The following is a 22,706-nucleotide window of genomic DNA, read 5'->3' as shown; positions in this document are numbered from 1 at the left end:
CCGGTGGTTCCAGCCCTGCCAGCTTTCACTAGCCAAGATGGGCAAGGATCCAGAACAGACGTGGTCGCCCGAACCATTCCAAGCACCTTGTCCACTTCCTCGAGCTGCACCAACTGAAACTCATCCAATAAGTATGTCATCACATCAATATTTAGGATGCTAGTTTAATCAGTAGATCAATCAACTAAAGCTGTAGTTGATTAAGATGGCCACTCTTAAGCAGTGAGGACAAATTTCCATGGAAATCAAAGGCACTTGCTTCAGTGTGTGATGTCTTGAGAGTTGGTATATGAGGTCATTATTCTGTTTTATTTACACAGAAGTAAGCCCTGCTGAAACCAAGAGGATTCACAACCCAGTTTTAAGCACAGGATGAAAAATGTATCCTAAAGAGCTGGAAGTAGAATTAAAGTTGTCATCTGATCTGCCTTTTAACGGTGCTCCTTAATAAGGCCAAGAAATGTATTTGCAACATCCCATTTTAACATTGGGCCCGTCCAGACGACTGGATAATGTGCAATATTACTGCTTTGTGTCCTCATTAATTCACTGTCATTCATATGGCATTGCAAGCTAGTATGGATTTTCACGTTCACAAATCCGCATTAGGAATACCACTGAACAACTGCTGTATTGATAATCAATCGCATTAACGTCCATGCGCTTGGATGCAATGCCATGGACTTTCCTGCAATAGGCCGTCCATGGGCGTTCCTCTGTCATATGCCAAGCCCCCATCTCCTTCCCACCCAATAGCACGTCACCACAAACCTGCACATGTGTGGGAATTTAAAAAAGATGCACGTTTCTGCACTCTTCCAAAAAAGTGGGCGAAAAGCAAATGACCGTTATGGACCAATCACCGAAAAGGGGTGGACTTAGGGGAGTGGCCAGTGCTGAAGCAATTTAGAACAAAAAAAAGGCCACACATGTGGATGCTTGATAATCGGGTTTTCACAGTAATCCAACCACAAGCAGGACATGCTTGGATCTCGAGGCCACCAACCAAATATGGAAAAAGTGGATCATGCGGTTAGGTGCGGATGGGCTCGTGCAAGTATGTTCCATTGAAATTGACAAACTAAAATTCTATGCTAGTGTGCTTAAGATCAGGTAGGATCCATTGTTTGTTGGAATACCGCGTGGGAAAAGTTAAAACTGAGAGAAAAATTGTTTGTTTTAAAAACAGTTGTTCAGTTTACTTTTTCTGTTTTAATAAGGAAAAAAACCAGAAGCCTTTTTTGTTTGGCTGCACCAAAAGCAAGCATACTCTGTATTTCGTCAAATGTCTAGGCTGCAATCGTATGTACCCTTGTTAGGGAGTAAGTACCACTGAAGTTAGTAAAAAAAGTGTGTTTAGGATCACAAAGTAAATAAGCTGGAAAGTAGCTGAAATGTCCATCTAGGGAAATAAGTGTGTTGGCCTACCAATCCTGGAATTCATAAAGTCTTCTGCAGGAATAATGTTACTCCACCTGGATAATTTTAAGGGAGGCAAAAAAATTTACATTTTTTTTTGAAGTGGGGATGGTGGTGCAAAATGAAACCTATTGGAATGGGTTCCTTTTTGAAATAATGAAGGCGGTTGTTGGGAGCTGTTTGGAATGTTGGCAAATGAAATGCAGGTGGAAAGATCAAAGGTGTATGAAAAACACAATTTATCACCCGAATTTCACTCCTACATCTGTGAAATTCTCAGAAAGTATCAACCCCAGATCATGAGCTTCTGCGCATGGCGCCTATAATCCAAGAGCAGGAGGCCGCAAGCAAAGGTTGGGTGCTCTGTTCTTGGATATGGGATGGTTTGTGCTCACCAAACTTCATGCGTCATGTGCTGGATCAGAGCCGCAGTATTTTACCTCCTGGATGTTGGGCCAAGACACCGTAGCTGGATTTTGTTTCTAACAAAGGATAGGCATACTGTCTTGGGATTTGGGAACGGCGAATCTGTCACTTTTGGTTCTTTTCTGTTTCTGACTTTTCCCATCAAGTTCAGTTCTCTACAATTTCACATCTGTTCATGATTTTTTTTTTAAAAAGTGCTTGTGAAAATTCAGCATTTTAGTGCAAATTTCTCTATATGTACATGTTTACATGTAATTGTAAGAGACACCTTTTGGCCAAGCAATTTCCCCTAAAGCAATGCAATCTTGTATATTCTTTTCACAGATATGTGCATGTTTACTCACAGTTTTCCCTGGCATATATATTTTTGTACCCATTGCTTGGCAGAAGAAGTGCGTTGCAAAATTCAGAGCAGTGCGAATTCCCAAGGATGGCTGTGTTTCAGTTTGCATATCGTTTTGGAAAGTGCAAATTAGAATCATAGAATCATAGAATAATAGAGTTGGAAGGGGCCTGTAAGGCCATCAAGTCCAACTCCCTGCGCAATGCAGGAATCCAAATCAAAGCATTCCCGACAATGGCTGTCCAGCTGCTTCTTGAAGGCCTCCAGTGTCGGAGAGCCAACTAGGTAATTGGTTCCATTGTCGTATGGCTCTAACAGTTAGGACGTTTTCCCTGATGTCCAGTCGAAATCTGGCTTCTTGCAGCGTGAGCCCATTATTCTGTGTCCTGCACTCTGGGACAATCGAGAAGAGATCCTGGCCCTCTTCTGTATGACAACCTTTTACATACTTGAAGAATGCTATCATATCTTTTCCCGCAGTCTTCTCATGGCTAAACACGCCCAGTTCTTTCAGTCTGTCCTCCTAGGGCTTTGTTTCCAGTCCCCTGATCATCCTTGTTGCCCTCCTCTGAACCTGTTCCAGTTAATGTTCCAATTAGGTAGGTTTCCCTTTCAAACATGAACCAAATCAAATTTCTCCCCCATCTGAATTTGGGATTCCATTTATTTGAAGGCCAAACAGGAGCTTCTTTACCAAGAGGGACACATGAACTCCCTCTAGGGACTAGCTGGCCTGTGTCCATTGGCGAAATGACCTTTCTTGAGTACAGAGGCTTCAAAAAGTGTGCCCAAACTCCCAGACATGCACGAGTTCTGGAGAAAGTGAAAGCTTGCTCACTACTTTATGAAGTTGTACTTTGGCCTATGAAAAGGTGTTGGGCTACAAGGCTATTTCCACTTACCTGGGAATAAGCCCCACGGCAGTAAGTAGGACTTACTTCTGAGTAAACAGGGTTAGGATTGCACTGTTAGACTAATGTTACGTTTGGGTCCCTCTGCCTCCTTAATAACCTACCAGTAATAAACCAGCTCATACGTGTTCAAGGATCCAACCTCTGGATCACTGACAGTTCTTGTTTAGGGGTTTTGGCAGCTGAGTGGTGCTGGTGTTAGTTGTTTTAACCCTGCCTGATCCTTTGTTTATTTATTTCAAAGTGCGTCTTTGTCCAATCATTATCCACTTAAAAAAAATTGATTGCCTTGAAATAAATGTACAATGCAAGAAAAATCTTCAAAAATGAGGGTGGGTCTCGGATGTTTACCTTTCACTTTGTCAAGGGGGGAATGAAGGGTTATAACCAGTGCTAGTCCTATTCAGAGGAGATCCATTGAAATCAATGGGCTCGACTCCTTTAGGTCCGTTAATTTCAATGAGTCTCCTCCGGGTATAAGACAGTTGAATATAACTCTAAGCCTTTAGCTCATTTTCATAACGGAAATGTAAGGGGAAATGAACAGGCTTGAGGCCTGTAGCTGCTCCGCTGTCGCCGCCGCCACCAAATATTTTTCGCCTATAAACCACTTACACCAGTATCTTTGGAATTGTTAGCGATTACTTGTTAGCCTGACTGACAATCCGATTCTAAGCATACCCATGTTGAAGGGAAATCGATTGGGAGCGCAGCAAGCTGCCTTGTACCAAGTGAGACCATTGGTCCATCTAGCTCAATACTGTCTACACTGACTGGCAGGGGTTTTCCAGGCTCTCAGACAGGGAGCCTCTCTCAGCTGTAGCTGGAGGTGCCAGAGATGCAAAATCAGATGCTCGTCCCCTAAGCTACGGCCTTTCCCTTCTTCCAAGCAAGGATGTTTCAGACCCTAGTGCTGCTGGTTGGGAGCCAACAGGGTGAGGGTGGGAATGGCCGGGAAATGGATTTCGGCTAAGCGTTAGGAGAGTCTTCCTAATGCTCGTCAGTGGGACGGTCGGCCTTGGGAGGTGGTGGATTCTCCGTCGCTGAAGGACTTTAAGCAGACGCTGGAGAGCCGTCTCTCAGGGATACTGCGCTTGCAAGGTCTTGCACAGAACAGGAGTTAGACTAGATGACCTCTAGGGTCCCTGCTGGCTCTAATTCTGTAAGGACAATGAGCCCTGAGTGTTATCAGGATGATGATATGGGAGTGGACTGTGTTAACCTTCCTCCTCCAGCGGTTGCTGCTCTGATCAAATTCATGGTGGCTTTTGTTGTTTTTAAAGGCAGGAGATTAAGCCTAGATATGCTCCCGGTTTGGCCTTTAATAAAGTGACTCTAAGCTTCCTTTAGAAGAAGAACCACCCCCCCCCCAAACATCTGAGTTTTCAAGAGTTCCCAAATGGAACTCCTGGTGTGTGCACTATAGCGGCAACTCATTCTGCAGCATTTACTATCCAGCTGGGGAAAGGCCGTAGCTCAAGTGGTAGAGCACCTGCCTTGCATGCAGAAGGTCCCAGGTTTGACGCCCCGCATCTCCAGGTAGGGCCGGGAATGTCCCCTGTCTCAAACCCTGGAGAGCCACTGCTAGTCGTTACAGAGAGAATAATAAGCTCCATGAACCATTGGGTCTCTTTCAGTGCAAGGCAGATTCCTGTGTTGCAGGAAGTGGTGGTGGTGATGGTAACGAAACAGCACACCAGCAGATTTGTCCACGCACTTGCATTTGTAGGACCGGCCCTTCTATTAGGTATAGTGAGGTGGCTGCCTCAGGTGGCAGAAGCTGGGTGGCGGCAGTGGCAACACATTGGAGCATAGACGTCACCTGGGTGTGCCACACTCAACTTGCCCTGTGGCCGCTAGCCTAGCCTTCTGCCCACAGATGTGGTGGTAGACATTGTCCCATTGCGACCGGTGATGTAAGATTTCAGCTGCCGGTCCTGATGTCTTCTGCATGTGAGATGACGGGAAGATGGTCTTCTTTTTGTCTCAGACTTGGGCTGACCCTGTTTGTTCACCAGAGTCAAGATGCATGTAGACCACCACCCCCTAAAATATTTACACCTCCTCCCCAGCACTTCCAAGATGAAAAAAGACCCTCGAGTCCACTTCTAACATGCCTACTGAGAACACTGTAAGAAAAGCCTTGTTGGATCAGACGAAAGGCCCATCCAGTCCAACATCCTGTTCTCGCAGTGGCCAACCAGACGCCCCAATGGGAAGCCCACAAGCAGGACCTGAGCGCAACAGCAGCTCTTCCTCCTTGTGATTCCCAGCAGCTGGCATTCAGAGGCATACTCCCTCCAACAGTGGAGGTAGGCGTTGTGGTTTCTACTAGCCTTTAGACAGAGCTTGGAAAAGTTACTTTTTTAAAACTACAACTCCCATCAGCCCCAGCCAGCATGGCCACTGGATTGGGCTGATGGGAGTTGTAGTTCAAAAAAGTAACTTTTCCAAGCTCTTAGATACCCTTAAGAATGTAAGAAAAACCTGGAAGCTGGATCACCCAATCTAGTCCAGCATCCTGTTCTCACAGTGGCCAGCCAGATGCTCAGTTGGGAAGCATGCAAGCAGGATCAGACTGTTGGCTTCTCCCGACCACTTGATTGTTCAGCATTCATCTGGGTTTGTAAGGCAAACCTCCATCACGTTGCCGCCACCGCTCAGCTTCTGCCACCCGAGGCAGCCGCCTCGCCCTACCTAATGGTAGAGCTGGCCCGACAACTGCAGTGGTTAGACAACGCCCGGTCTATTGAGCATTCTTTCCGATACATTTATGGGGCATTTAGATGACAATGATCATTCATCCTGCATTCGTTCTCATTTGCTAGCCGGCTGTTTAGACGTCTTCCTGCGAATCATTTGACTGTCCCACACTTTCGGTGCATTTCCCCGCCGCTTTCCAAACTGTTGTTTTTTAAAAGTGGATTTCTTGCACTAGAACACGCCAACCCACTTTAAATGTGCAAACAGAGGAGATGCCCTGCAATAGCACTTGTTTTTTGTTTTTATTTACCAAGATTAGGTCCTAGAAAATAGGGATTGTTCCTGCTAAATTAGGATGGTTGGAGTGTGTGGATCCCTGTCTATGACCAAGACTGCAATCCTCACCCCACGTACCTGGGAACAGGAACTGGGAGCAATTTGATCCATTTAAAGCTGAATCAAATCCACACTTCCCAAAACAACATACATGGAAACACAACTATCCTTTGAAATTTGCAGTTCTCCGAATTTTGCGATGCAATTCTCCAGTCAAATTAAAATCCAAATATTAGGGGGAAGTGTGCATAAAAGGGAATATGTGAGTGAAAATGACATCCGTAAATTCATCATATGAGGCAAAATTGCTTGCAAAAATGTGTATCGTAGACAAAACGGCATACAAAAAAATGTGGTTTTTAGGAGGAATCTTCCGTCAAATGCTGAAGAATTTTCATGAGGACTTTTAAAAAAAGAAACGGGCAGATTGCTGCAGAAATGTGGAGAATTGAATTTAAGGTTGGAAAAACGAGAAACGGAGCAAACCAAGACCGACAGATCCTTCCATCCCTACCTGGGAGTAAGCCCTATGGAATTCAACAGTCCTTACTTCTGAGTAGATGCGGTTAGGCTTGCAGCCTAAACGGCTCAGTTCCTTAATGTTTGGCTGCTCCTTCCTCTCGGCTCTGTGGATACTTTTTCTGTTTCTCTTGGAGCGATCTAAGTGTTCTGGGTTACATAAACATGACAACTGACTCCCCCCCTTTTCTGTTTGGTAACTTTGTGCAGTTTTGTAACTCTGGCTTGGAGAACCTTAAACTTACTGGGATAGTTTGCATTAAACGGAGAGGCCGTGTTCCCTGTGATGATGCTTGTGCCTTATGGGAGAGCGACAAAATCAAACTAGCCACAGAGTTTCTTTAGCAAAGGGAGAAAGGAAGGTGCCCTTTACATATATAATATTACCTAAGGGTTACGAGGGGTCAGGCTCCGAGAACTAGCCTTGGAGGCTTTATCCAATATGTTTTGTTTCGAATCCTAGAGAACTGTGGTGATATCTACCACTGTCTGGAACATCCTTGCTAGCAACTGCTATGTGCAAACTGGCCATATTTCTGGGGGACATGATATTTATCTTCCATTCTCCACCCCTCTGGGTTTTTGCGTGTCGCTGAAGTGCACAAATGGAAAAACATAGTGTCTGGATTGCTTTGTAGAATTCTTGTCTGATTTTAAAACCTTCCTCTTCCACACACACGCACACGGACACACAGAGAGACTACATGCCATACATTTAAAGCACCTGACTTCCCCCAGACAGTTCTGGGAGCTGTCATTTGTTAAGGGGGTGGGGAATTGTAGCGCTGTGAGGCGTAAACTACAGTCTCTGGGATTCTTTGGGGGAAACCACATGCTTTAAATGTATGGTGCTTATGTAGCCATACATTCTCTCATACACACATGCGCAAAAACTTACTCTTCCTCCCTTTCTAAATGTACTCTACATTTTGGGGGCTTCCCAGCATTCGCTCACTTCAAAGAGCTGCATAAGAAGCTTCAGTTGGAATGGGAAATTCATAAATTGCACAAGTCTGTCGAAGCATAAGAAGAGCCCTGCTAGATCAGACCAAAGGTCCAGCTAGTAAGGGATCCTGTTTCCCAGAGTGGCCAACCAGATATGTTCTACTTCCACTGTTGGAGGCAGTATGCTTCTGAATACCAGTTGCTGGAAACCACAGAGGGGGAGAAAGTTCTTGTGCTTAGGTCCTGCTTGCAGGCTGCCTGTAGGCATCTGGCTGACCACTGTGAGGACAGGGTATAACAGTGTAGAGGTATAAAAGTGTTTTTAGTGCTTTTGTTTGCCACCCTGGGTTCCTACTGGGAGGAAAGGTGGGATACTGGGAGGAAGGGTGGGATATTGTTGTTATTGTTATTGATATTGTTATTTTTCAGATATTGTGTACTCAGACTGTGCACTTGATAAATAACTGTACGTCAACTGTACAGCTCAGTTACTTTTGTCCATGGATTTTATGCTAGTTGAATGTTAGATGTGAATATTTCCACCTGACAGGAGCAATATGCCTTTGAATGCCAGTTGCTGGAAACCACAGAAGGGGAGAGTGCTGTTGGGCTCAGGTCTTGCTTGCAGACTTCCCAGAGGCATCTAGTTGGCCACTGTGTGACAGGCCCCTGGACTAGGTGGGCCATTGGCCTGATCTAGCAGCGCTGTTCTTCATAGAACATGTTCTTATGCCCCATGTTCTTATAAGAGGGGGAAATAATGTTTCAAAAGTGGGAGTTTGTAAGATATTGTGGAGCCCTTGGGGGATGTCCATGGAACCCTGGCGGAAAACCACTTCTCTAAAGACCCCAGAGATAATCAGCTTCATCATGGAGCCCACGGCGGCATACGTGTGGTTCCCAAGTGGTCTCCCATCCAGACACTGACCAGACCAAGACCTGCTTAGCTTCAGCAAGGAGATGACCTCATGTGTCTTCAGACCATAGTCTGAATCAAAGTGCCCAGGCTCTAAAACAGATTCTGCAAACTGAGATGTGCTTTGCTGGATTTCTTAAAGTAGATAACACCCCCTCCAAAAAATATTGATAATTGGATCTGGATGGTTGTTGTTTTTCTTGTTTTCATAAGAACATGCAAAGAGCCCTGCATGATCAGGCCAGTAACCCACCCTGCCCACCATCCTCTTCTCACTGTGGCCAACCAGATGCCCCAATGGGAAGCCCCCGAGCAGGACCTGAGCGCAAGAGCACTTTCTCTCCACTTGCAATTCCCAACATTTGGTATTCAGAGGCACGCTGCTGCCAACAGTGGAAGCAGAACATAGTCATTGTGGCTAGTAGCCACCTGATCCGACGTGGAGTTGTCTACTCCGCTTTCAAAGCCATCCAGGTTGGTGGCCATTGCTGCCTCTTGTGAGGGCGAATTCCACAGTTTACCTCTGTGCTCTGTCATAGATAGAGCTGGGATGCTTCGCTCAGGATGCCGTGATTTGGATTCCTGCACTGAACAGGAGGTTGGACTTGATGGCCTTATAGGCCCCTTCCAACTCTACTATTCTATGATTCTATGACCCTAAGAGGCTTGAGGAGGGAGATATGGTTTGTCTCGACTTGCTATTTAGTAATGTTTATGCTTTTGACTGGGGGGGGCAGAGTTAGTGGGGTTGGGATGTATTGCAGGAGCTTTCAAATGCAAGCCTCGAGGTTTTTAGGAGCTCGGCTGACAGATGACAAATGTTGTTTTGGAATTAAAATGCGTGTGGATTCTGCTCCAAGATTCCTCCCTGCGGAAGTTGGCAGGGCAGTTGGGTTTAAATGTAAAAGAGGAAGAGGTGTTCAAACAGGGCATCTCTGCCACCCACCCCACCGCCTGAAACGCTACAGTGCTCTCAAGCAGAGCTTGGCAAAGTTACTTTTTTGAACTACAACCCCCATCAGCCCCAGCCAGCATGGCCACTGGATTGGGCTGATGGGAGTTGTAGTTCAAAAAAGTAACTTTTCCAAGCTCTGCTCTCAAGCAATCCCATGTGATGTTGCTGAACTTCCGGTTTGGCTGTAGTACTAGTGTCTAATCCTCTTTGAAAGCCATCCAAGTTTGTGGCCACCGCTGCCTCTTGTGGGAGCAAATTCCAGAGCTTTAAGTATGCGCTGTGTGAAGAAATCCTTTCTTTTGTCTGCCTTGAATCGTCCAATGTTTGGCTTCTCGGGATGTCCCCGAGTTCTATGAAAGGAGGGGGAAATCTTGTCTCGATTCACTTTCTCTATGCCATGAGTCATTTTATATCCCTCTCGTTGCCACCGTCTCCTCCTCCTTGCTTTGTCTCTAAACCAGCCTTTCCCAACCTTTGGGTCTCCAGATACTGCTGGACTACCGTTCCCATCATTCTTGACCATTGGTCATGCTGGCTGGGGCTGATGGGAGTTGTAGTCCGACAGCATCTGGGGACCCAAAGGTTGGGAAAGGCTGCTCTAAATGAAAACACCCCAAACAGTGCAACTTTTCCTCGTCGGAGAGTTGCTTCCTTCCCCTTGATCATTTTGGTTGCCCTTTTCCGAACCTTTTCCAGCTTCTACAATATGCTTTTGGAGGAGAGGGGACCAGGAGAATGACTTTGATCTGGATGCCTTAAGAGAGTTCCCATGCTGCAGTTGTAGGACACTTTTTAATGTTGTGACTATTAGCAGAACAGCAAAATGCCACGAGTAGCTGTGCTGTGTGTGAATACTGGTGTAAAGGAGCTCAGTTTATATGCACAGTGAGGGCTCATCTACATGGGATCATTTCTTCATAGCAAATATGCTGAATTTACCTTCGTTATAGATTTATGCCATCCGCAGTTCCTGCTCAATGTCAGCTGCCAGTTGGTTTTTCCCATTCACACAAGTAGGCATTCCTCTGGGAAGAATTAATCTCACTGTTTCCTTGTGGCTCTGCCCTTTAATTATACATTTCCACCTCCTTTGGTTCCTGAGTGACTGAGCGTGCTCAGTGTGTTCTTCCAGATGCAGCAGGTTCCTTTAAAGAAAACCCAGAAGTGTGAATATCTGTGTTTGCTGTGCCTGCAGTTGGTAGGATACAGCTGAATATAAACCTTTTTTTGAGCAGTGTTGCGCTTTTGCACACAAGAGAAAGGCACCATTTGCAGCAGCATAAAAAAGGCCATCAGAATGGAGGAGAGCAGCTGGAAGTTGCTTGTCAGCCCACAGGAAACAAAATGAAAGAAGGGAGGAGGAGATAGTGGGTGGGGAGAGGGGAACGATTGGCACACCCGCCTAAAAGCATCAGAGCAAAGCATCTGCAAGCACGTTTGCTGCTGTTTATATTTATTACCTGCTGTTCACAAGCAGGTCCAAAGATGGGTTACAACCATTGAAAATTCAGTTTTTAAAACATTTGCACAAATTACAGTCACTGGATTAGGGTGAGTCCTGAAAACATGCACCTCAAGTGTCAAAGGCCAAGATGAAGAGGTGTCTCTTCAGCATACAACGAAAATGCTATAAGGAAGGTGCCAGGCAGTGGGGATGGGTGAGAATTTTGATTCAGTTCACATTTCAAGCAGAATTTGTCAGCATTGCACTTTTTGAAATAATATGAGAACCAAAACACGGCAATCCTTCTAAATTCGCATTTATTAGAATTTTGGGATGCAGTTCTCCAACTAAACAATATTTATGAAAATGCATAGGGGAAAGTGTGCATAAAAATGAACACACGAGTGAAAAAAAGGCAAAAAGGCACGATGTGATGAGAAATGGCTTGCAAAAATGTGTACCTTTGTCAAAACAGCCTACAAAAATGTGTGTGTTTGGAGAAATTTGCGCTGCAATGGTGCCAAATTTTCATTAGGATTTTTTTTTTTAAAAAAAATCGCAAATCGCTGTGGAAATGTAGAGAACTGAATTTAACATTAGGAAAGTGAGAAAGAGAGAGAACCGAAATTGACAGATCTTTCCATCCCGACCAGACACCTCTGTGGGGAGGGACACATGCACATAGAATTATTTTTAAAAAAAGAAACAGCTCATATTGTGGTTGGTTGCTCTGGGCACAGAGCGGAAAAGTTCACTGACACGACCCTTCCTTTCCCAATTTGTCAGAGACTTCAGTTCACCCACAAATCAATCTATTTCAAAGCCTATTCTCTGTTGCAAGCCAAGCAGAAAAAGTGATGCACGTGACACCCTCCCCCCAAACTTTTTTTAAGGGTCTGATTTTCATTCCCCACCAGCCCCTCAGTCTTTGCGGACTCCTTGCCTTCTGTCTGGAAGTACCTGCCACTCTCTTCAAGCTTGCAGATGTTCTATCGTTTCGAACGGGGTGTGTGTGAGCGATTGACCAAAATCGCCGTTTTGTCCGCTGCTGCTGCGGTAACGCAGGAAGGGGTTGAAAGACTGCAAGGAGGGAACTGTGTGTTTTCGGAAAAACTTTCCGCAGGGTGTTAAGTGGGCTTTGCTTGCTGTGGCATCAATTGGTTGGTGATCACGCTTCTTGTCCATGTATGATGGGTGTCATTTGATGCCAAAAATAACACTCTCTGGCTCCCTCAAGGCCTATAAGATTCCTCCTCCCTCTTTGCTTTAAAAGTTTATTTGTTAACAGTAGACCTTTTAAAAGCCTAGTCTTGACCTGAAGTCTCCAGACGAATCCATCGTTCTTTCCTTCTTTCTCTCTTGAACCCTCCCAACGCCCTCCCCAAAATAAAAGTCTGACCGAGTTTGTGTAATTATCTTAGGAAGGTGTAATTGATGAAGCAATGAAGGGTTGGCTGTTTGGCTTGAACTGTTGCTGCCGGATGGATTTAGACATTTATAAGGACTCTTGTGTTTGGCTGTGGTGACTTCTTTTACATTTCCAGCGGGGATTGACAGTGCCTCCTGATGGGTTTGTGGGCTTGCTTAAGTTTCCTTAGTCAAAATAATTTTATTTTATGTTATTTTTGCTTTTTGGTTCTCTCATTCCGGTCACTCAGTTTGAAAGAGGCTCCGTTTTAAATGAAAGCAAAAAGCAGCACAGCTTTGGAATGGATTACAGCAAGATCGAACTCAAATCAGTTAAAAAAAAAAATTAAGCAAACCTGTATGCTTCTTCAAGCAAAAATTAGTTCAGGGACGTCTCCTCCGTAGCAACCTTGCAAATAAGTCTTCTTGTGTGGAATTAGTTTAGGTGCAGATCGTCAGTCGTAGCTTTATGTAAAAGCCCGCATGAGTTACTATGGGGATTTCCCGTTTTAAGTTTCTTTATTGTTCCAGGGATTTGATCAGCCCTGTATTCCATCCTAGGAGAACTTCTCCATTTAATTCTGGAAGTGGAGCTTGCGTAGTTCAGGGTAGCTTTTGCTTCCTTTCAGTCAGGGGGTTGGGGGACCTTTTTATTTTATCCCAGGGGCCGCATTCTCTCATGGGGAACCTTCTGGGGGCCATATGCCAAGGTTGGGCTAGGGATGGAAAAATCTGTCCATTCCAGTTCTATCTCTTTCTCATTTTTCCAATTTTAAATTCCCTTCTCTACATTTCCACAGCAGCTTGCGGGTGAAAATTCGCCATAATTTAAGTGCGAATTTCTCCAAATAAACACATTTTTGTAGGCAGTTTTGACTGACGTGTATAAAAGTGTATAGAAGTGTATAAAACTATGCATGGCATTGAGAAAGTGGATAGAGAAAAGGTTTTCTACTCTCATAATACTAGAACTCATGGACATTCAAAGAAGCTGAATGTTGGAAGATTCAGGACAGACACAAGGAAGTACTTCTTTACTCAGCGCATAGTTAAACTATGGAATTTGCTCCCACAAGACGTAGTAATGGCCACCAGCTTGGATGGCTTTAAAAGAAGATTAGACAAATTCATGGAGAACAGGGCTATCAATGGCTACTAGCCATGATGGCTGTGCTGTGCCACCCTAGTCAGAGGCAGCATGCTTCTGAAAACCAGTTGCCAGAAGCCTCAGGAGGGGAGAGTGTTCTTGCACTCGGGTCCTGCTTGCGGGCTTCCCCCAGGCACCTGGTTGGCCACTGTGAGAACAGGATGCTGGACTAGACACTGGCCTGATCCAGCAGGCTCTTCTTATGTTCTTATGTTCTTAACGTACACATTTTTACAAGCCATTTCTCATCATATAATGCATTTTTGCATGTTATTTTTCACTCATATACTTGTTTTTATACACACTTTGCCCTAATACACACATTTTTGTAAACTTTGGTTGGCGATGGGTGTAGTCGTCCGGGTCCTCGGGTGTGTGTGTGTCTTAGACCTCTTACTTTTTTTGGGAGCAGGGTCCCAATGTTTCTAGCATCCTATGAGCGAATCAGCATGAAAGGGAAGTGTGTTAGCCGCTGAGAAGAGTCTTCTAACGTGCTTCCTTGTCATTTCCTGCTGATTGGAGCCAATCGAAGTAAAAGGTGGGGAGTCAGCCACTGAGAAGACTCTTCTCAGTTGCTCTCTCCTTTCCTGCTTATTGGCTCCTAGGGACATCTGTTGCTGTGAGAGAAGGCATTCACAAGAATCACATTCACCGCTCAGCAGCAAAAAAAAAAGGGTGGTGTGGCTGTGATTAACATGAAGGGACCCTGCACTTCTGAATTTGCCACTACACTACTGGTTGACAAACTGCATCACAAAATTCAGAGAAGTGCCATCTCAACACCAACACCACCCACATGAGTGCAAATGTTTGTAGTGCTAATTTGTCTTATCAGTCGACAAGTCATCCTATTCACTAAATATTGTTGACCAAAATATAGACGTTTCCTTACACTTCTGCCATGTATTTCTCCAGCAATGTGGAAGTTGTTGTCTTGGACTTCCGGGAAGGGTGACTTAGCCTGTGCCTGCTTTTGAGACGGGCTCCTGCCTCAAAAGAAGCTTATTCAGATATATCAGTCAGTTTTTTCTTTTTTTTTTGACTGATTAAACTTCTCCCGGGTAGGGAGAAACGAAGAGATTAACCTCAAAGCCTATTTTTGTTGGGACGACCAGATCTCATTAATTTATGGGACGAGGTCCAGCCGACGAAGGTGGGACGGATTTTCAACAGCAAGCTCTATCTGTTAAAGCGAACGTTCACCTTATCTTCTAAGAGAGAACGCACTAACAGGCAAGCACCCTTCTTTCTATATTTTTCTTTTACTTGACTTAAATTGTTGCTGTTTAAAAGAGATTTGCCAGATTGATCGGTTTTTGACATCTCACTGGGGAGCCGTAACTTCTCTCTGCTACGCACTAATTAATAGCTTATCTCTGTTTTTGTTGCAAAAAGCTGTCCTGGATTTGCATTCTAAAGATACACACAGAAGAGGGATTTCTATTCCAGATTTTTATTTTGAAAAATATTATACTGTTTTGAGACTACTCTCTTTTTGGTCTATTTTATTTTGACGAATCTGTTTCTTGACGATTGCCATTAATTGTTTCGATCCTGGGAACTGCATTTTGTTTACTTAACTATTGGAGAGATAAGGCTGTCTGCTCTGTTTATACTGTGATGTCACCAAGTCTGGAGTATTAACCCAATTGTTGCTGAAATAAGAAGTGGTTTTCCTATATTTTTCTTTTAAAATGGCAATTAAGAAAGTGGCTGAGAATCTGGAAATAACTATGTTTCAGAAAATAATGGATGAGATTGAGATAACGAAAATTGAATTGAGTAAAATGAAGCAGGAGATTAAAGATATAAGGGTCCCTGTGAGAGAGGTGACCCTGGAAGGGGTCCCTGTGAGAGAGGAGACCCCGGAGATTGGAACAGGGGTCCCTGTGAGAGAGGAGACCCTGGAGACTGGAATAGGGGTCCCTGTGAGAGAGGAGATCCCGGAGATTGGAACAAACGTGGAACAGGAACAAGATTTGGAGTCTATGGACTTTAGAAATAAAATCTATTGTTTGGAACTCAATGTTATCTCTGAAGAAATTAATGAAGATTCTAGAGATAAAGTTATCAATGGCATGGATTATCTTTTGGACTGGAATGATGTGATGGAGCCCAATATAGAGAAAATCTATGGAATTAACTGCAGCCATGTGACAATGGAAAAACTTTTAAGAGATGACCCAGTGTATTTTGAAAAAAAGAACAGAGATATGATTTTACAGCAGTATTTCAGCAACCTATTCAGAATGGATGGCAAGAAAATATTTGGGATAGAGGTAATTCCCATCAGACTCTTACTATATGACTATGGCTTTGACAGCAAGATTATTATGGAATACTGATAATGGAAGATTGGATATTGAAATTACTGGACTTAACAAGACTACTGAAGATGGAAGATGGAAAATGGAACTAATAGAGATAATAGAACAATGGCTACTGAAATTACTGAACCTAACAGATTCTGATGTGATGGATTAATTGAAATGTTTATTTTGACTATGGTTATGACAATAAGATTATCATAATTAGTAATGAGATGGATTAATCGATATGCTTATCTGGAAAAAAAAAATTGATAGATATATTTCTTAAAGAATTGAAATCTCTCTTTGACTTTTTGTGGAAAGAATAAAGTAATGTTTATGAGATTTGATGATTAAGTAAGATAACTACTGGAGGAAAGTGATTTTATAATATGACTTAAGAGACAGGATTGCTATATATTATAGACTTATAACTGATTTGATCTTTGACAAATGGGAAGTCAATATTTTACTCTTTATTTTTTATTTTTTTTTTTTCTTTTTTCTTTTTGTTTAACTATTTTTGATTTTGTTTTTTGTCTTTGAATGTTTTATGATTTTGTCTTGTATGTTTTATGAAAATTTGAATAAAAATTATTGAAAAAAAAAAAAAAGGAAGTTGTTGTCTTATCAGTCTTCTTGTGATTGCATTTCTATCTATCTGTCCGTCTGTCCGTCTGTCCGTCTGTCCGTCTATCATCTGTCTAGCTATCTGTCTAGCTACCTACCTACCTACCTGCCCTTCCTCCTAGAGGGAGCCCAGGGCAGCGATTGTATAGTTGCATCAAGATGTGAGGACCGGCTAATCTGAAGGACCACCTGCACCCAAATGAATGTGCCTTGGCCCTAAGCAGTGTTGGCTGATACCCATTGGAACTGGTAGGGTGGAAGGCAGGGAGCCCCAACAGTCAGTGGAGCCAGAGCCAATCACAGGCAGAGCCAACTCATTCTAATTTTGTCCTCATCCTCCTTCTCTTCCTCCTTTCTGAGTGCTGCAAGGGGCAACCCTGAGACTAAGGAGTTGGGAGGTGTCAGGCAGTGCCGCCACTCGGACTGGCTGAAAGAAAGAATGCAGGCAGGAGGACTGAGGCTGGTGGGGCAGCCCCCCATTTGCACTAATGGACCAGTCTCTGCTGGCCCTAAGATTAGCCACAGATCACATGCCCTCTGTTTAGGTGAAGCAATTTGGTGGGCGCAAGAGACGGGGCCTTTTTGCTGGTGGCCCTGCCATTGTAGTGCTTCCGCTCCCACTAGCATTCTCCTGGTTGTCTTCCCCAGCAACTGGTATTCCTAGACTTACTGGAGGTAATCAAGAGCCACTATGACTAGGGAGAGCGTAAATTACCCGTCGGCCGTTAGCACCTGGACAGTAGACTGAGCAGGCACATGGATCTCTTGGTCACAGTCTTCCCCACCAAAGGGAGAAGGATTGGATGATGGAATGGATGTTTATAATAGTTATTGTTTCTAAATTTGCTTCTATACGTATCAGTTAGCAGAGCAAATCTGTGTCCTCTCTGTTTTGGTGGTGCATTTCTTTTCTGGCAATGCCAGTTGCCAGTTGATTCAGCTCCAAGACTAGGTAATCTGAAACTCCAAAATCTATACGAGTGAAACAGAAGGGGAGCATCCCTGTGTTGGCCACATCAGCTTGCTCACCCACACTATTTCACAATGCAGTCCTCTGTATGTTGAAAGAATTGATCTGGCTGGCACTTTGGCCACTGGGCTAAGTTCAAGGTGCTGGCATGGCCGTACAAAACTCTCCTCAGCTTGGGACTAGCATACCTGGTCCCTTTATCTACCCAACTGATCCCTGGGCTCTACAGGAGACTGTCTTCTACAGATAGCCTCTCATCAGGCAGTCCATTCTGTTCAATGTTGGAATTGGGCCTTCAGTGTGATGGCACCTAACCTTCGGAATTCATGTTACATATCCGACAGGCGCCATCTCAAACAATGTAACCTCAAACAACTTGGAAGATGGCTGTATGTTGACTGCTGTATACGCAGATTTCCCTTTGGGTTTTAACCACACAGAGACTTTTGTCATGGAAAATAAGAAGGTGTGCATTGATTGCAGGAAAAACAGACGTGGATGGAAAAGGCCATGGTTCTAGCTAACTAGAGTTGGAGATGCAAGGAGTCATGCTTGCTCCTTTGATCTCAGCAGAGAGAGAGAGAGAGAGAGAGAGAGAGAGAGAGGAAAGATGTCTCGTCTCCCAAGATGCAACAAAGAAGAAGGGAGGAGCAGGAAATGAGGTCAGCAGGCCCTAAGAGTATTAGTTTACACACCAGAAGGAAGCTCAGCACAGGTGAGCTCAGAAAGACAGTCTAGGAAGCTTGGTGGCTCCTTTCTCTCTACCCTTCCCCATGCAAACACCGTCAAGCTGGAATTGCATCCCAGCTTTATTGCCTTTTCAGTGCCTTTCCTTTTTCAACAAACCTAAGTGGAGATTTTTTATATATGCAGTTGTTTTAATGGGGTGGAATCCGGCTAAGTTCTGCTTGGAGTAGACCCATTGAAATGAATGGATCTAAGTCAGTCACATCTATCACTTTCAGTGGGTCTGCTCTGAGCAGGACTGATGCTGAATGCCACCCACTGCTTTGATACATACAGTTTTTTGACTGGATTGTGAAATCTCTTTGAGAAGCTTTGTAGGAAGTGATCAATGAAGGGAATAAATAATTTTAAAAATCTACCTGGAAGGAAATCCTGTTGCCCTCAATGGGACCTACTCTTCGATAAGTATAAATTAGGTAGCAATATGTCAGTATCCACTCAAATTTAGTTTCTAGAGTTTTATTTCTTGAGGAAGAAAGCTCAAGCTTGAAAGAGGTAAATTTTAGCGTCTGCATGTGCGGCACTAGCAAATGTTGGAAAGACGCCCCCTCCCCCTCAAAAAGTGGGACCATTAAACAAGGACAGTTTGGAGGGTGATATTCAAGTCATATTATTTTTTCCCCCTTGAGAAGCCAGCTCAGGGTAGTAACACAAAGCCTAAGATGTCCCTTGTCCGCCCAACTACGAAGGGGTGGAGGTGATCCTGTCGTCGTGGGCCTTCAAAACAGGCCTCCTATTCTGTTCCTTAACATGAATAAAGGGATTAAGATTGGCAAATTTCCGTTAGCTCACTCTACCGGACAAAAGATCCCGAGGTTTTAGTGTCACACTGTCTGATAAAAGTACAGGGGCTTGTCACTCAACGGGCTGCAAGGTACTTGTGTCCGTGACATAATCTTATTAGGAGATAAACCGGCAAAATCCCTTTCATGAGGAAAAGTTACATTTAATTACTCCTACACTTTTCCCTCCTCCTCCCTCACCCCTCCTTTTTTGGGGGGTGAGAGGATTTGCTCCTTTTGCAAATGGTCAACATTGCCAACCCCAACCTTTTTGAAATGGCTGGCAAACGTTTTCCAATCGCCAGGCAGCAGTGGTTCGCCGCCGTCGGCCGGGGAATGTTGGTGATGGGTCAATGAATGAAAACCAGAGCATCGGTCCATGGGAGGTTGAGATTGTGGCACAAACTGTCTGGCTGGCTTACCTGGCCTTGCGAGACTGTTGAACAAGAACTCTCCTGGAGGTTCAGCATCCTGCTTCCTGGAGCGGGAGACTCTTAGGAAGAACATAGGAATCCGATTTATGCTCAGTCCGACCACTGCAGCAGCTCTCCAGGGCTTCAAACTGGGGGTGTTCCTCGCCTTATCTGGAATTGCTGGGGGCTGAACCTAGGACCTTCTTGCACGCAGAGGAGATGGTCTACCATGGGTGTGGGGAACCTTTGGGCCCTCCAGATGTTGCTGAACTACAACAAGCAGGGCTAGTGACCAGGGATGGTGGGAGTTGTAGCTGGACGGGGAGTTGGAGGGCCAAAGGTTCCCCACACCTGCCCTGCTGCCACGCTTAGGGTCCTTCCCCATCAAGCAGGTTGCGAATAGGTGATATACTGCTCATGAACATGGAGGTTCCACTTGTCCTGGCTAATAGCCACCGGTCTGAGCTCTTTTCGATGAATTTGCCTAATCCTTAAAAAAAGAAGGTATCTAAGTCACTAGCGGTCAGCACCCACTGTGGCTGTAGTGATTCCATCAGCTCATTTTACATGGTGTTAGGAGCTGTTTAGTTTGCAGAACCTATTGCCCATCGCTTCAGGAATATGGGAAGCTGCTGGCCCATCTAGATCAGTACTGCCTACCCCAACCGGCAGTGGCTCTCCAGGGGTTTCAGACAGGGCATCTTTTCCAGCCCAGCTTGGAGATGCTGTGGATTGAACCTAGGACCCCCTTCTGCGTGGCAGATGCTCTACCACTGAATCACTGTCCTTCGTCTAAAATTAAAGTAAGACTCCAGTCCTCACGTTTCTGAATAGGAGATGCCGGGGATTGAACCCAGGACCTTTGGCATGCAAAGCAGATGCTCTACCCCAGGGAGGAAGGGCGGGATATAAATCAATCTAAATCAAATAATACCCCTGAGCCAAAAAATAAAGTTGCTAGCCATACTTGATATGAAGGGTTCATCTAAAACCAAAGCAAGGTTCCAGTCCTCAAGGTGCTGAACCAAAATTACCTGAACCTTTGGCATGCAAAGCGGATACTCTAGCCCTGAGCCAGAAATAAAGTAGCTAGCAATACTTTACATAAAGGGTTCATCTAAAACTAAAGCAAAATTCCAGTCCTCATGGTGCTGAACCAAAACTACCTGGAGCATGAACCTGGGACCTTTGGCATGCAAAGCCGATGCTATTTATTTATTTATTATTACATTTATATCCCACTTTTCCTCCAAGGAGCTCAAGGTGGTGTACACAGTTCTCCTACCTCACAACAACGCTGTGAGGTAGATTAGGCTGAGAGACTGTGACGAGCTGTGATTGCACCCTGAATTCCTGAAACAAAATTCTGGCCTCACCGCTTGTGATAGTTATGAACCTCTCTGTGATCTCCTCCCTCCCAACATGAAAAGCCTAAAAAATGCCTCAGCCTTTCCTCGTAGGGGGTGTGCTCCCAGATAGGGGTGGGCAAATCTTGCAATGTTGGTTTCTCTGAGTATTTCATTTTTCCAATGTTAAATCCAGGTTTCCACATCAGTTTTCTTTTAAAAAAAAAATCCTTGTGAAAATTCATCAGAAGTTTAGGATTGCATCCAGCTAAGTCCTACTCAGAGTAGATCCACAAAATGAATGGCTCTAAAACAGTTGTCCACATTACTTTCAATGGGTCTACTCTGAATAGGGCTAGCATTGGCTACTGCCCTTAGTGTGCATTTCTCTGCATCCACACATTTTGTATGCAGTTTTGATTAATATACCCATTTTTGCAAGCAATTTCCCCAAAGTATAATGCTTTTTCGTATGTTATTTTCATGGATATATGCATAGTCACGCACGTTTCCCCCTAATGCATGCCTTTATCTCCATGCTGTTTGGCTGGAGAGCTGCATGGCAAAATTCGGAGGAGCTCAAAGGATAGCTGGTTCGAGAAGTGCAGATCCTGCAGCTTCTCATCTCAATGCAAACACAATCAAATGTCTCCCCTGCCTGTCCTTTCCCCCATGCCTCCATCGCTTGTTGAGTTGCCTCTTCCTTTCTTTCCCTCTTGGTACCCATGCCTTATGAATGGGCACTGCTGTAATTCCTAAAGGTGCAAGCCATAGGCAAATGTTCTCCCACTGAACTTTTTTTTAAAACCCCAAATAACTACTCTGAGTTGCTTCTCATGTCCCGGAAGTCGGCAGTCCGTCGTGGCGTCTTGTCCTAGAGTTTCATGGCATCGTCTTGTTCTTTGGAGCTGGGTTTTCTTTTGTGCTTATCACTGCGGTATCCCGTTTCAACTGGTGCCCCCTTCTTCTTCCCTCACCCCACCTCCCACCCCTGTGGTGCCTTCTTTACACGGCCGACTGTTTGGAAGTCTGTTAAGCTAAAGAGCGGAGCCTGCTGATCTCATTACTTGAACCAGGCCTGCAAATTCCTCCTTCACCCCTTTCATTGTCTTCTCCTCAGCTAGAATACATGTTCAGCAGGGGGGCAGCCCCACTTTAATTTCTTTCTTGGTAGTCCTCTCTGTTTCTCTGGACATGCACACTGATGCAGTCTGCCTCTGAGTTCCCAGTTGCTGGCAGCAGCGTAGCGGCCAGTTCAGAAGTGCAGGGCCCGTTCATGTTAGTTACAGCCACATCCCCTCCCCCTCTGCCTTTTTTTGCTCCGGGGTTGGGTATGAAATCCTTGTTAATGCCTTCTCCCACAGCAGCAGACATCCCTAGGAGCTGATAAGCATAAAAGAGGAGTGTGTTAACTACTGGGAAGAGTCTTCTCAGCACCTAAGCCACCACCTTTCACTCTGATTGGCTCCAATCTGCAGTAAAGGAAGACTCTTATCCGTGGCCACCACACTCCCCTTTCATGCTGATAGGCTTGTAGGATGCTGGAGACATAGGAACCCTGCTGGGACCCTGCTCCCAAAGAAGTAAGAGGTCTAAGACCCTGGATGACTGCACCCCGGTTGCTGGGAGTTGCAAGTGGGCAGCATGCTGTTGTGCTCAGGTCCTGCCTGTGGGCTTCCTGTTGGGGTGTCTGGTTGGCTACTGTGAGCTCTGGAAGCTGGACTAGATGGGCTCTTACTCTGATCCAGTAGTGGTCTTCTTATGAGTGAGTGTCAGCGGTCCAATGTAGAATACTGTGTAACAGTGTTACAAAATGCTTTGAGTTTTAGATGGGTTTTGTGTGTGCATGCATGTTAATATGTGAAATATTCACTGCTATGTGATGTGATGTCAGCCACTGGCTTAGATGGCTTTAAAAGAAGATTAGATGTATTCACCTTGGAGGAGGAGGGGTCTAACGATAACAAGGTTGGATCCTAATAATGATGGTTATCTGGAATTTCCTCCTCTAGGTGCTCTGTACCTCTGAATAGCAACT

The 22,706-nt window shown here is 44.7% G+C and overlaps 1 protein-coding gene across 3 annotated transcripts in view; it reads left to right on the top strand.

Annotated features, from left to right (window-relative positions):
* The window catches only part of LMX1B (LIM homeobox transcription factor 1 beta), a 214,246-nt gene that overhangs the window by 15,551 nt on the left and 175,989 nt on the right, over positions 1–22,706 (top strand). The gene's annotated exons all lie outside the window — the stretch shown is intronic.

The sequence above is a fragment of the Rhineura floridana genome, chromosome 20, assembly GCF_030035675.1.
Source record: "Rhineura floridana isolate rRhiFlo1 chromosome 20, rRhiFlo1.hap2, whole genome shotgun sequence".
Lineage (NCBI taxonomy): Eukaryota > Metazoa > Chordata > Lepidosauria > Squamata > Rhineuridae > Rhineura > Rhineura floridana.
The sequence above is the reverse complement of the archived record's forward strand: the minus strand, read 5'-3'. Positions and strand labels throughout refer to the sequence as shown.